This window comes from Fistularia commersonii, chromosome 3, assembly GCF_037954325.1.
Source record: "Fistularia commersonii isolate RoL2024-O1a breed Wild chromosome 3, RoL_Fcom_v1.0, whole genome shotgun sequence".
NCBI classification, from domain to species: domain Eukaryota; kingdom Metazoa; phylum Chordata; class Actinopteri; order Syngnathiformes; family Fistulariidae; genus Fistularia; species Fistularia commersonii.
The window spans coordinates 20,662,294-20,677,010 of NC_141286.1; the positions used below are offsets into that span (position 1 = coordinate 20,662,294).

The 14,717-nt window shown below is 37.5% G+C and overlaps 1 protein-coding gene across 2 annotated transcripts in view; it reads left to right on the forward strand.

Annotated features, from left to right (window-relative positions):
- kcna4 (potassium voltage-gated channel, shaker-related subfamily, member 4) overlaps window positions 1–14,717 on the forward strand; it is a 107,205-nt gene that overhangs the window by 44,852 nt on the left and 47,636 nt on the right. The window contains exon 2 of one of the 2 annotated variants that reach the window (XM_086144040.1): window positions 450–8,670. The exons of the other annotated variant lie outside the window; for it this stretch is intronic. The gene's annotated coding sequence lies outside the window, so the exon portion shown is untranslated. Of the gene's footprint in view, window positions 1–449; window positions 8,671–14,717 lie in introns of those variants that run through there. 2 annotated transcript variants of the gene reach the window in all.

Consider the following 14,717-nt stretch of genomic DNA (forward strand, 5'->3'; position numbering starts at 1 on the left):
GTTTGTCAACTATTATTTAGAGATTACCGCACTATTAAACTCCAGCTGGATGAAGTGCTTTTTTTTCATGGTCCTATTGTGATACATTTAATGTGTGGTTATCCATTGCATCCCTACAATATTGGACCTTTTATTTTTTTTTTTCGTAATCAGACAAACTTTTTTTCCCAATGTTTTGCATCGCAATGTCCTACTTGATTGCTGCTCTGCGTATTTCTATTGCCCCGGACACATTTGAAGTACATGTGCGGTAATTTGAGACGGGTCCCCTTGTTAGAGCTGCAAGCAAAAGAACCTGATGACTATCTGACATGTGACCCTTCGGCCAAACCTCTGAGCAGGGAAAGAAAAACACGTGCGGTATCAGTTTTGCCGTTTGGCCAACAAAACTGTGACGTTTTCTCAAGAATGTTGATAGATTTGCATCCGTTTCCTGTTTTCTCTTGCAGCTCTGCCAGTTACAGGGAGCGGGAGTAGCCCTACATCTCTGGAAATTGCAGAGGACAAGCAAAACATTGTAACCGGTCATCTTGGGTATGAAACGGACAAGGAAAAGCACCAACAACTGGACGGGACTCAGAGAAGAGACTGAATTCTCCTGTAGGACTTCAGTAAACAAATCCTCGAGGGTTGGACTGGCAGATGAGTAAGTTGTGGCCCAAAATGATTGCCTTAATTACTACACATGAGCAGATGTATGAAAAGATGATACTAAGAGACTTATACAAGTTCAAAGTTGTTTTCTTTACATGTGAAGAAGTGTCTTGTACGGAGCAGATGTGAATATTTTAATATGATAGAGAGTAAAATCTGGTGGTAATGTCGACATAATGTTTTAGTTGAGTCGACTTAGTAGGCGTCATCGGTTACTTAATGGTGAGTTTGCTCTCTGCTCACATGCAGTGGGCAGGATGACTTGATCTATTTTTTATCTGTTTCATATTGTCAACCAAACAAGGCTGACCTGACTGGTTCACTCAAATGCTGGTGACAAACTCTCTCAATTCACATTGTGTCACAACACATGAAAATTCACATTCGAGGAGTGTGTCGGGGGCCAGGTGAGAAATAACACGGTAAATATTGACCGATATCCATCAGCAGAACATCCTCTCACATTAAAATCCACTCACACTAAAGCAAAGATGTCAGGCACATTAAACACAGTCATAAATATCTGCCACAGAAAACATCCATCGCCTGAGATTCATCATCGTAAAAATGAAATAACGTAGGTTGTTTTCTCAGATGCAAATTTAGAGCTGACCAGCTGCTTTGTTGATATGTTTTCACTCTGAATTTAAGTGTATGCAAAGTAACATGGACGTGTGTTCTATATTTTTTTAAACCTAGCCTTGATAAATACATAACCAAAGGTGAAACCCTGAGTTTATTGTATGTTGTGGACTTCTGGAAAAATGTTGTGATATAGATGCACACTGAATAGGAAACAATGTAAATAGCAGACGTTTATACTTGTGTGTCCTACAATGTGTCGCAGATAGAGACTTTATTTGACTGTTACGACCATCGCCCATATTCACACGTGTTTGTTTGGTCCTCGCTGATATGATCCTCATATTGTTGTGAATGCTGCTCTACCATTCTCATGTTTTCGTCAATTAACTTATTTATTTTTATACAGCGCTTGAAAAAATTCACCCATTTATCCGTTTTTCATACCAAATCATGAGGTTGCTAACGTTTTTGTGCTGCTTCGGTAGTGATGCATTGGATTTTCTTACCTCTCTTAGACCTGCAATATTTCCCGTGGATGAATAAAGTTTGAAAGTCCTCTGACATGACACTTTTTTTCATATCAATCATATTTATTTTTCGTGATTTATTTCGCATCATTTCGTTCCGAGTAATGGTCCTTAGGAAGCTTGAAGTCAGAGCCCTCGATCAATGTGTCTTTTTTTTTTTTTTTTTGGTCTCCCGATGAAAATCCAAAGTCACTTGTGCGCTTTTTTTTCCGAGAATTTGTATCTGTACTTACCTCAATAATGTTATCCCTCAGAAGAGCTGTTTGCTGAATGTTGAAATATTTCATTCGTGTCTGAAAAACGTGTAACCACCAGATAGCCACAATAGATTAAAAATTGATGTCAGTAGTTTACTTGCCAAGTCTTTTTGAGGAGGATGTTTTTATTAGGTGGGACATTTTTACCAGATTAAACTCCTGCAGAGTTTAGGGATTCAACTGTCAAATCTACAAAGTTACTTGGTGGAAAAGAGAAATGGCAATGAAAAGAGCAAAAGGAAAAAAAAAATTGTAATTCAAAAGGAAAATGAAAGGACAGGGTGATATCAGGTATCAGTATTGTCGTCACTTCATTTGATAAAACCCAGATGAGTGAGGGAGAAAATATTCATCAATCTCCGGAGAACCACAAAAAAAAAAAAAAAAAAAAAAAAGACTAAAAACGGTAAAGTTAATGAACACGTATTATAAAACAAAAGCAGTGGAAACTTAAGAGATACTCACTCAACAACCCTAAAAGCTTCATCCAAAAAGTACAGCCAACAAAAATGACGATTATAAAACAACTATAGATGCACTAACACACGCGATAAAATTTTCCGACCACAGTTTAATCAAACGGTTCAACCAAGATATCATCACACAAACTCTTAGGAAACAACACCCTAGTTTTTGAGATGCTCGATTTTATTTTTTTTTCCCCAGTTGCTATATTAAAATAATTTATCCCCGTTTCCAACTGGCCAGTCAGGTGTGTCCTCAGTTGTTTCTAACGTATTACTGTATGTTACATTTAAACCAAAAAAAAAAAAACAAATACTCGTCGGTCAATGTGACACTTTGGTGGCTGTATTTACTGGACAGGACATAGAGGGAGGAAATAGTACAGAACAAGCATTTGTATGCAATGTTCAGATCAGTTCAAATAAATATAGCAAAGATCTTGAAAACAGAACATGTTTTGGGACACCTTTTACTGATGATTCACCCCTTTTCGTGATAAACAAGTGAAAACACAGACAGGTTTATTTATCGCCGGCTGGACGAAGCTACCTCATCTAATAAGAAAGCAGGTAGTTTAAAATGCTGTGCAGTTAAGATAGTTCCTTAGCCGTTCCGTTTAGTAAAAAATACTATATATCAGTTGGAAAATATCAAAGTGATGCTACTGTAGTCACACGTGAGGTTAGATTCCTAAAGCACAAGCTGTTCTGAATCCGAGAAGCACGAAAATCCGAAGACCTTTCTAGTGTGAGAACTATTGGATAAGGCTGCATAAGAAAAGAAAAAAAAAAAAAACCTAGGCAACAACGTGAAGATTGATCCGTGTTTAGCCACGCCTTCTAAGTATCACAAATCTGCAGTTGACTGCTGAAGCTCAAAAGTTAAATGTCCACAGGTTAACAGAGTACAGGATTCAATTGATCCAACCACAGCCAACAAATGAGCAACAAATGAGCCTGAAAGAAATCTGTTTAACTGGACCTTCCACAAGCCATTGGCTCGATGTATTAATTAAAATATATCCGGTTTGAGGCTGCAATTATGTCGGCCCCGTCTGACACCGTGGCCTCGCTTACAGCAGCTCTCATTGACTGATCAGAGAACCGCAACCTGAGGATAGATTTTCGAGAGGTTTGGAAGATTCTCCTATTAATTAGGAAGGTTATAATTATAACCGAGATTTGCCTGTGGAAATTGATCGCATCTTAAGAGGGAAATGGAGAAGAAGCGTCTTCAGACTGAAACATATTAAATTTCTTCTTTTTTTTTTTTTTGAACTGGTAGTCATGAATATAAATGATAAAATGACAAAGTTTAACTGTTGTGATTTTTTGTGATTAGATCCTTAAAAAAAACTGTGTGAACAGGTAATAGGAACGCAGATTTGTGGGGTCTATAAAATCATTTGGTTGGAGATACATGGATAAATAGAAATGAATACTCACAATATTTACTTGAATCTAATAATGCTGTTTGTCATTTTCTATAAATGCACTGAGAAAGTGACATAACATTTCTAATACTAAACTAGTACTTTTAAGCAGACAAAACAGAGTTGGTCTGTTTTCAGACAGGAACCCAGAAGGTAAACACTAGCTTATTATGAATAATGTGTTGTTTGGGTTAAAAGTAGTGGTGGCTGGTGATGTATTAGCAAACCCTGCAGCAGTATATGTTTCCCTTTTTTTTTCCTGCTCACTCTGTACTGTAGCTCAAACCCTGGTGGGGAAATTGGGTAACACTCAGAATGAGGTGAGAGGTGAAAATTATAATTATAATCACCTCAGAGCTGAAAAACTGACTGGAACGACATTCACAGTATTTCAAAGGTGTTGCAGCTGCCGGCTGGAGGAGATTTACCCAGCACTTTTTTTTTCTTTTTTTCTTTGTTTAAGCATGAGATAGGGAAGAAATGTCAGATTTTAGAAAGGGAGTGAAGTTGCTCTAAAGGGAAAAAGCAGGCTAAATAATGATTTTGCATTAAAAATGTCTTCTTTGGTGTCACTGCGTGGTTTCAGGCAGAAACAACTAAGAGACCAATGTTCAGAGAGAAATGGCTACAATTAGATTTTAAATGACTTTCCCCATGAAAAACATCAGATTTTTCTAAAAAAAAAAACAAAAAAAAAAACAAAAAAAAAAACCAAAGCCTCTAAATAGAAATTTAATACAACACAAACATAACCCTCAACAGATTAAGTGATTTCTTAATCGCTGGAGGTTTTGTAAAGGTTCGATAATAGACAATTTTCCCACAATTGCCAACAATTTACCCACAACTATTAATGCGATGTTACATTCACTACTATGTAACTGCTGATTGACTGTTCTAACAAAAACTATTCACTCTTAAGAATAGTTTGGGAAAATATACAGAGTCCAAGCAGCAAACCCAAAAAGTGCATTCTAGAAATGTCAAATCAATGGTTAGTACAGGTAGTCTTATCATAGCAACCAAAGAATAACATTGTCCAGCGGACTCTCGTGCGCTCAAACCAGGAGCTCCTGTTAAAAATTGAACCAACCAAAAGTGTTTTTCAGACATTTTATCCAATGTTATTCTATCAAATAGTTTTTCCTTCCTGTGATAGACAGGCTATGGATCCGAACTTGTTGAGATAACTAGTCAGGGTACGGGTGGGAGTGATTCTGCTGGACCAAGTGACAAGAAGCTGTGAAGTTTTGACATATTTTAAGCGTTTTCTTTTTTTTTCTTTAAATTAGATTTTCACCAAAGTGCTTTCCTTGCCAGGTTGTAGATACTGGAATTTACAACCATGACTGGTCCTGGTGAAATAATACAAAACAAAGTATTTGAATAAATCTGTATTTATCAAATAAAGAAAAACCATTAAATTAGTTATTCCAGAAAACAATGCACACTGCTTCTCAGTGCTATGACGCCCTGGTGGCAATTTAAAAAAAAAAAAAAAAAGTCTTCAAAAATAACAACATATAACAGTCAAGTGGAGCATCGCCCACTCACTGGCCATGTAAGTCAAAAAATTGTGATGCGACATAGAGCATGTCTTGGATAGTGGCGCCCATTCGGTTATCAAGTTGTCAAATATGCTCAGGAAATGTAGTTTCCTTATATCATTTAAATCAAGTTCAGAAGCATTTACCCCTTCGGCACACAGCCGTTCATCTCATTTATTTATGCACTTATTTCATTATTTTATTGATGTAAAGAAGGATTTGACTTAAATGCCGCAAATGGACAGGTTAAAATAAATATTCCAATGCTTCTCCAAACGAAACTGTAACCTCGGCTTCACTTCTTATTGGATCGAAGAATTTCTTTTTGCCTCTGAGAGCGGAGTTACATTTCCAGTGTAACAGTGTAGAAGACTAAGCCTGATATCTTCATAATGCACCCAGGCAGCGCAGCTGACGTTTCCTACAGCTCAGTTTGATATTACGCACCGTAGACACACACATCCTTAAAAACCAATGCATTAGTGTAAGGGAATGTAGTGCGCTTTAACCTCCACGGCAACAGATAACACCAGGAAACTGCTTTATGTCTTAATCACCTTATGGTAAGCGTGGTGTATGAGGTGCAGTGACGTAGAATATGCAAATTTCTGAAAAAGAATCAGTACTCTTTCCTGCAAATACAATAAGTATAGCTTTTGCCTGCCTGTGGTTCAGTTTGGGGGAAAAAGTAGAAATTCCAAAGCCGACAACAAGGTTTCTATAAGTCACATAAACAAAGAATAACACACTAGTTCCATCTTGATGTTTAATTCTGGTAGTATTTGAACTAATCGAAATATTTGACATCTCGACGATTTGGTTTGGTCGATGGATCGTTTTAAATACGCCGCGGTCATTTACTAGTGGGTTATCACCACGGTCATGATCTCATGAGAAAGCAGAGTCTAATGTGATGTTGAATTTCGTTTAATAACTTGCCCGATTGACTCTGAACAGGAAACACATTGGTTTGATTGCAATGTAAATGTTTTTTTTTTCCTCATTGCCTATGAGCGTAACACTAGTAAACACTTACCTCCTGTTTCTCAGGATTTGATAACCACCCCTCTTTTTTGCACCTCCAACCAAGACAACCATCAGTGCTGTAATATTTCTTTTTAGGCATCCCAGATACATTGGAGAGTCCAAACGTTTGCGTTGGGCCTCATCGCATCTGCCAGAGATTCACGAAGCTCTGTTCATTTTATCATCTTCTCCACGAATTCAGGGATATCAGGGTGGGATTCACTCTGTTTGCATGGTTTACATTTAGCTCTCTACCTAGTTATTAGTCACATCCCTGCTTTTGTCTTTAGTAACATCTTCTTATGTAATCACATTTGGTTTTGGTCTGGACGCACTGAAAAACACGGTACGACCGGTACAAATGCACGTGACCGTTGGTTAGAGTGGCTGCACGTTTCTCAGTTTCAAAAAAAATAAAATAAAAAACGAAAGTTTGTTTCCTCTCATATGCACAAACCATGATATGTTCAAATCCAATCTTGACCCAATGGTCAGTTTATTATTCACCCCTCTGCAATCTGATGTGATCCAACAACAACAACACTGCTTTTAACCCTTCCTTTAAAACATGATAATGTTTTAATTTCACCGACACTATTCATTCAACTTCGGAGGCTGCAGTTTGCCCTTGTGTACTGGACTAAACCGAAGCGAGCGGTTTGTTTGTCATTCGAGAAAGGCACTCCTGTAACACACCGGCGCCAGCTACGGCCTCGGGGAGAAAGATGAAGGACATTTTTAACACCGTTACAACAACATTTTAATGTTTCATAATAGTAGGATCCAGGGCTTTTGGATAGAATTACACTGACCCTAATGAGGTAGCCAGTGACTCGGATAGAACTTGTTACATGAAATGTGATGCAATGATTCACATTACTTATGTTAATTGGAAAAAAAAAAAATAGCAAAGCACCAAGGCTTGCAACAAACATATATTTTTAAATGTATTAACAATTCATAAAGCAAAACATGGATGTTCTCTTGCATACGGCATGTGCTTTCAGGTGCTGATTATGTTTTGTTTTTTTTTTTGTCATTTGCATGTGTTGTCTTGGGTTGCAGTGCATGGGGCCACAATTATGTTTAAACACATCTTCAATTTAACAACTTTTCAAAACACAAAGATGCCTCATAAACAGGCGCGGATGTTTTACGTTCAACAAATGATTCAATGAGCAACTCTCACAAAAGACCAGAAGTACCAAAACATAGAAAGGATGTGAAAAGTCCATGGATTTACCAATTTAAGGAACAAACTGCTTTTACCTGATCTGAGAAACTCATTGGATGATACTTATTTATTTATGTATTTGTTTTATTGTTACAGGGCTACATGCCATGAGTGCTTGATGGAAGGTCACCGGGTATAGAAAGTCCCATCAGAAAACAAAATAAAGCCAGATTATATTGTGCTGAGATATAAATTTGACAGGTTAATAGTCAGAGAATTACAGAGTGTCCATGCAAGCTGGTGCAGTTTGGTCAGCAAGGGAAATGGTATTATTAATTCTAATCCACTCAGTTTGTTTCTCACATTCACCGAATGTGCGGAAATACATGGTACCTTGATGCTATCATTAGTGATGTTTGTTTTGGTATTTGGTTTTCTTTTTCTTCCTGCATCAGACACCGTATACATTCTTTACATTGAAACTTCTCATTTCACAATGATTTTTTTCCTCCACTTGTGACAATGGAAGGTGATCATTGTCATTTAAAAAAAAAAAAAGGGTGGTGGTGGTGGTGGTGGGTGTGACTGACAGTCAGTTAACGACCATGTAAAATATTTCTACCGTCCAGGTATTAAAAAAAAAAATGTTCATGTGAGTTTTGGCCAGCCTTGCTTTTATTCTGCATGATGCTTTGTTTTAAAAATAATGCATCCTAAATCAAGGTATGTTTATATTCTTCTTATGAAGAAGCTCCTGTCATTAACTCTCTTTCTGTATCTTTGGACCTCACCACTCCTGTCCCTAACTCTCTTTTTTTTTTGTTTTGTTTTCTTCTTCTGTTAATTTTATTTAATTTATTTTTTGGTAAATCCTTTCAACTTCTAGATTTTCTACATTCATATCATCTTGTAGACAGCAATATGAGATGTGATTGAAAATGGAATATGTGCAATGTTGATCAAAGAAAAAATATAATATATTCAATAAAAATGCAGAAAACAAGTTTTTTGGAGATGTGTGTTTTTTTTTTTCCTCCGAAGGAGAACATTTGTCTGTGAACATTATGAATATTTTACTTTTTAATATATATGCAAACCCCATATCAATTCGTGAGTCCTCTCTGCGGTTGTCAGATGTCTCCACCCACTAAATACAACATGGCTCGGCGATCCGATAATCATCCACTTCACCCAACTGACCAAAAATCATCGGGATGAGCAATGAAACTGCAAAACATATGGAAAACGACAAAGACTGCGAGACACAGTGCGAGTAAAAAGGTCTAAAATAACTTTGCACGTCAAAAAAAAAAAAAACATTTCCATTCTCCTGGCACTTTTACAGCCACGCAAATGATGTCAGGCTGTGTGTGCTCAAGCATTCAGAACCTAGCTTTGGTGAGGTCACTCCCTATTAGTGAACATTTACAGGTCCTGACAATGAGTCGGAAGGTTTTCATTTCCGCGAAATCCTTTTTTTAATTGTCTAATGCTGCACTTGCTGCCTTTTGCTTCCTCTTTTGTCAAATTATGGGTTTTATTGGTGTGTAGATGCTGTAAAAACCACACCCAGTGGATCTTGGTTTTACAATCCAGGATTATAGACACTGGCTTAAACCCCAAATGTTATTAATCTTAATGTATGTGCCTTTCAGGGGACTGAAATATCACATTTCACAACTACAGCAAAACAATTGTGTCTATTAGTATGGACGCAATTATGTACAGCTCAATAAAGATCTTAAACACATTGCTCAGTCGTACACAGCGACATGGGATTTCTGTCGGCTCTGACGGTTGCCGATTTGAATCCTAAACAATACACGTTCATTTTTGATTAAATTGAACTTAAGAATGGATTTGCCTGTAATGGGTGCTGACTCATTGCAAGCCAGCTTGATTTTGAGTCAAAAGGCTGCTTTTACCCATTTAAAAAGAAGGGTGGTCAGTGTTGATTATCATGATAATTTGGTTCGAAGTGGCCAGCCTGTGCGGTGGACGAGTTGTTTTAATTTTCATGAAAAAGCGCTTGGTCTCTTTGGGAAATTTTGATCTCCCTAGTTGCACGAACACCTGTCTGGGGTCAGTGTCTTCAGAGGATAAGACAATAATTGTACTGATATTTTAGTGTATTTGATGAGTTTTAAGCTATTGAAGTTGAAAAGTCATGTTTTGTCCTCAAACTGTTACTGCAAGAAGTGCCAAAATAGAAGCACGTCATTTATTTCCTGTCACCTTCAAAATTCACCTCTGTGTATTGCAATCTAATGTTATCTGCCTATAGATGAATATTGATTGAAATTTTGATGAATCCCATGAGAAATGGATGAGGGAAAAGAAAAGCTGGGTTCATGCGCTGAATGGAAGAGGAAACAAAAAAAAAGAGGGGAGAACTCAACTCTCAAGACTCTTGATTTTTTTTTTTTTTTGCAGAAAGCATGGCTGATATGTACTGCCACAAAACAATGATTACTGCTTGCTCAACTATAGCAAAAAATAAAAATAAAAATACCAAAAGCCATCTGAAACCCACCTTCACCCCCAATAGCTTGACAGGAATACAAGAAAACGGCATTTTTGCCGTATTCTTTTTGCAACACTTTCAACGTTCAAAATTTCCCAGGCATTCAGATGGAAAAACGCTTTTCTGTTAAAAGATAATGTTACTTGATTGCTGTTTCCAAGAGGCTCTTCTGAATGCAGAGTAAACGTAATTTCAGGCAAAAAGATAAACCAATTAAAAGTGAAAATTGTGTACCCAGACGGTGAAAACAAACAAAAACAAGCTCTTTTTGACTTCACCCAGAGAGGTGATAGCTCCCATTTCTGCAGATTTGTATGTTGGGAAACATAAATGTGCATCGCTTGTGTCCCTTTCTCAGTATGAACTCTGTCAGCAGGGGACGATTATCGCAGTCACAGAATGTTTGCAGCTATGGAGGCCTTTCATGGTGGCTGCGTCTGAAACCAGATACCAGGGCCATACATGTTCAACAACGCCTAAATATTTTAAATGGGTCTGTGATGGTGCAATTACTTGACTCTTGGACAAACACCAGCTCATCAATCAAGTCAATGACAGAGAGAGAGAGAGAGAGAGGGAGCAGACGGGCTGTGCTTTGCTTAGATGCCGAAAAACACAAGTCCAGCAAGAATGCAGCCTTGACCAAAATCACCAAGGGCAATGAGTATTATTTGCTATTCCCATTAGCAAGCTTGTCATGAGGAGGGTTTTTTTTTTTTTTTTTTTTTTTTTGCATAACAGCCAGAGAGAAGGTCGATGTCTAACTCATGGATCAGGTCACCGCGAGGTGATCTGGATCCGTTTTATAGGTTTATGCATTTATATATAGACATTCACCCTTTGCAGCTGTTGAGACAAAGTACACAACTTCCACTCTGCACAATCACTGAGGCATGGAGTTATACAGGTGCCCAAACAAGAGCAGAGAACTGTTGTTTCATATTGATTCATATTAATGACATTACATTTTCCACGTGGTTTGATATCAACTGTTTATATTAAATATGGATTATGTTTGCTCTGGTTTAATGTATGCCATAAAACTTGAGACCACCCGGCATGGGATGCAGCAGCAGGATCGCGCACGCTGCAATTATTCTGTTTAACGGTGTTAATGTGTTGACTGAGTTTCTCAAGATTTCGACCGTTTTTATTATTTTGTATTTTGACACCTGTATGAATGGGGGAAAGCAGCTGCATACATAGCACAAGGCAAATTTTGCATGGTTGAACTTTCTCACCTCCAGCGGTAGATAACAAGTTACAGGGGATATTATTTCTGTGCAATTTCACCATTTAATGAAGCAACTAAATGAATTATTCTGTCTTATGATACATGTGATTTATGAGCTAATTTCACTACAGTTTTGCAGCTGGGCTGATCATTTTCATCCATTAAAAATTAGAATAAGAATAAGAACAACTTTATTTATCCCAAAGGAAATTGTTGTGCCAGAGTTTCAAGTAAAACATAACAATAATAAATAATAAAAAAGCCATAATGATAATAAAAAAAAAATAAAAAAAAAAATTACATTGTTTACACTGTAAATCATATCAGACGGATGCTTATGTAACAAAATTTCCATCTTTATATAGTTTTGTCTATCTCTTCATTCACACCAACTATGCTACCCATCCTGGCCATAAAATAGTAAAACCGCATTGTAAAAAGAGACTACGCAGCTAAATTAAGTTTTACCGCCGTTACATAAAGTCTGACAATTTTCTCATTAATCTTCTGAAAGGAAATCTTTAGTTCTGCGGTTCTAAAAATACTGGTGATAACGGTAATCCAGTAGAAATCCCTCAAGGCTAATGACACTAAGCATCCATAGTCCTTTGACAACATCGCATAGCATGTGATTGAGGTTTACGTTTGCTCTTGAAAGATCCCGGTTCCAGAAAGTTGAGCCGCTTCAAAATTGCGCTCCTGAATATCATACAGGTTACAAGTGTTGAATTGCTATTTCATTTCACGTAAATAGCAACTAAAGTTTGGTAGTGAAGAATTGACTCTTCATTTTGGTCAATTCCTCAACACTGCTACTAAAGAAAACAAAACGGAAACAGATCTGCATTATCGATTCAACATAAATATATATACTATCCTTTTTTTTTAAATGTCAAGAGACGAGACCGTGTCAGTGTTCTTTAAGGAGAAACATCAGTTTAATAATAAACATTACGTGAAGTGCGAAGAAATGGCGCCTGCTGTCACCGTCTCGGGTTAACCCTTGTGTAAGCTTCTGTTGCCCCGGTTCGTGCCGTCTACTGTGTTCCAGGAAAGGACTCCATCACTCAGGAGGTGTAAAATGACACCTGACAGGGAACAATATCCAGTCACATGGATAGAGGCATGCCAGTGAATTTGGTGTTCGCTGTTTCCCCTCCGCATGGAAACCCAACTCCGTCGCAGTACTGTACACAGCTGGCCTCTTGAAACTCGATCGCACAAATCCCAAAAGATACCTTCTGGGTTCTTTATAAACAACACCCCTGACGCAGGGTGGTGAATGGAAAAGTTGTCAGAGACAATTGTGTTTGTTGCTATAGACAAACTGTTCTTTTACATCCAGAGAATGTCAGCAGGTCCTCTGCCAGACAAATACAGTACGACTCAGGCCGGCGACCCCGACCCTGGGAACATTTACTAGCTTCTATACTCGGATCCAATGACGTTGACCTTGGACTTCCTTCCTTGCTGATTTCCTTTCACTCTTAATTTATTGAGTTTGACAGTCAATAATAGTGGATGGATGTATTGTCAGGGAAAGTTACAGCATTTTAAAGTATTACTCTTAATGTTTTAGATGACATGGACCGTATGCTGGACCTCCGCAATATACGTGTTGTGTTATATAAATCACAGTGGTATTTATCCTCATGCCTCAAAGAAAATATATCGTCTTGAACAAAAGATCAGTTCACCCTGGAGCCACAAGCCTTACTGTCAAGCAAAAGTTTATTAATGTTCAAATATATCTTTTCAATGGCTTTGCAGTAACTCGCCCAACGGCAGGCAAGTCCGAGGGCTACGAAGACATTTAAGAAGTCCCCCCTTCTCATTTTATGAGTAAAAAACAAAAAAATTCTCTGCCGGACTTATTTGCGGTTTCATTTAAGAGAAAGCTGCACCGCGAACCTGACCTTTGAGCATGTGATATTTGCAAAATATAAAACATGTCCCTTTGTTTTAAGACATGTTTTAAGAAAATTCTCATGTTTAATATGAACATCTGTTTATGTTTCTGAGCGGATGCAATTTTAAATACAACAAAAACAATTATACAGCACACCTTTACTTCTAAACCTTAAAATCATCAACTTATTTTTGCAACTTCTTGCATCTCCTTTGAAATTCCAAAAGAAAATATGGCTAATATTCAAAAAGTCTCTATCAAATGGTGCTCTCTTTGACTGATGCCTCACTTGAAATCATATGTGAATAGTTTTTTTCCAGTTTGATGCATTTGGAAGAACCCTGAGGATCCAAATACATTAAAAATTCAGAAATAAGAAAATACACACACTGGAAAATAATTAATTCAAAAGCAGCACGATCTGAGGGATACAACACAAGGGATCTAACAGAGATTGATTACAAATCAAGACAAAACTAAAATACCATTCCAAGTGATTGCAATGCACAAGACAGATGCAAATGTCAAGACAGGCAGGGAGCTGATTGGACGAAGACTTTCGGAACAAGAAGTGATGACAAGGGCTGCTTAACTGCGAGGTGACGAGAGATGGGCTCTAAAACACCAAGGGAGTGGAATTCGAAAGGAGAAAAGCAGGAGCAACACAAAAACAAAACCTGGCTTGAAAGAAAAATTCTCAGTACTTTACAACCAGAAAAGGCCAACACACGAATCAATAATTCAAATGATGAAGCCTAAATTCCAAGCCTACCTCGGCCCTTCACTGTAAGTCAGCCACTCCTTTTTCTTCCTTTTCTTAGATTAAAAAAAGGTGTATCAATACAAGTCTAGAACTGTTTTTTGTTGTTTTTAATTATTGAAAAACTGGTCAAAACGATGTTTTCCGTCATGCTCATACAGCTCGACATAAAAAGGTAGATAAACAGATGTTCTCATCAACAGAACAATGTATAACTAGACAGATGCCTCTTAAATGCAGACATCTTGCCAAAAGCCTGTAGGAGGTACATTGTCAGTAACACCGACAAGAAAGAAGACAATGAACAGTTACACAATACCGACTCATCTAATTTCCCTGGAACCATCAACAATTTAAAGCAGAATTATCTCCATAATGGTTTTAGAGGCGTATGCAGCTTCAAGTCCTGCATGCAGTTTGAAGAAATCACAGGACTGACTATTGATCTGATAAGACCATCGTTGGTGTGATGTCTGTTCAAAAATAAATAGATTTTGAATTTTTTTCATTTATTTATTTTCTTTTTAACCAGCGGCAACTTTCTTACAAACAGCAATTATAGGTGAATCTGTCCAAACTTCTTCATCCGTATAGGCTCAAGGGAAATTTTATGTTTTCAACTG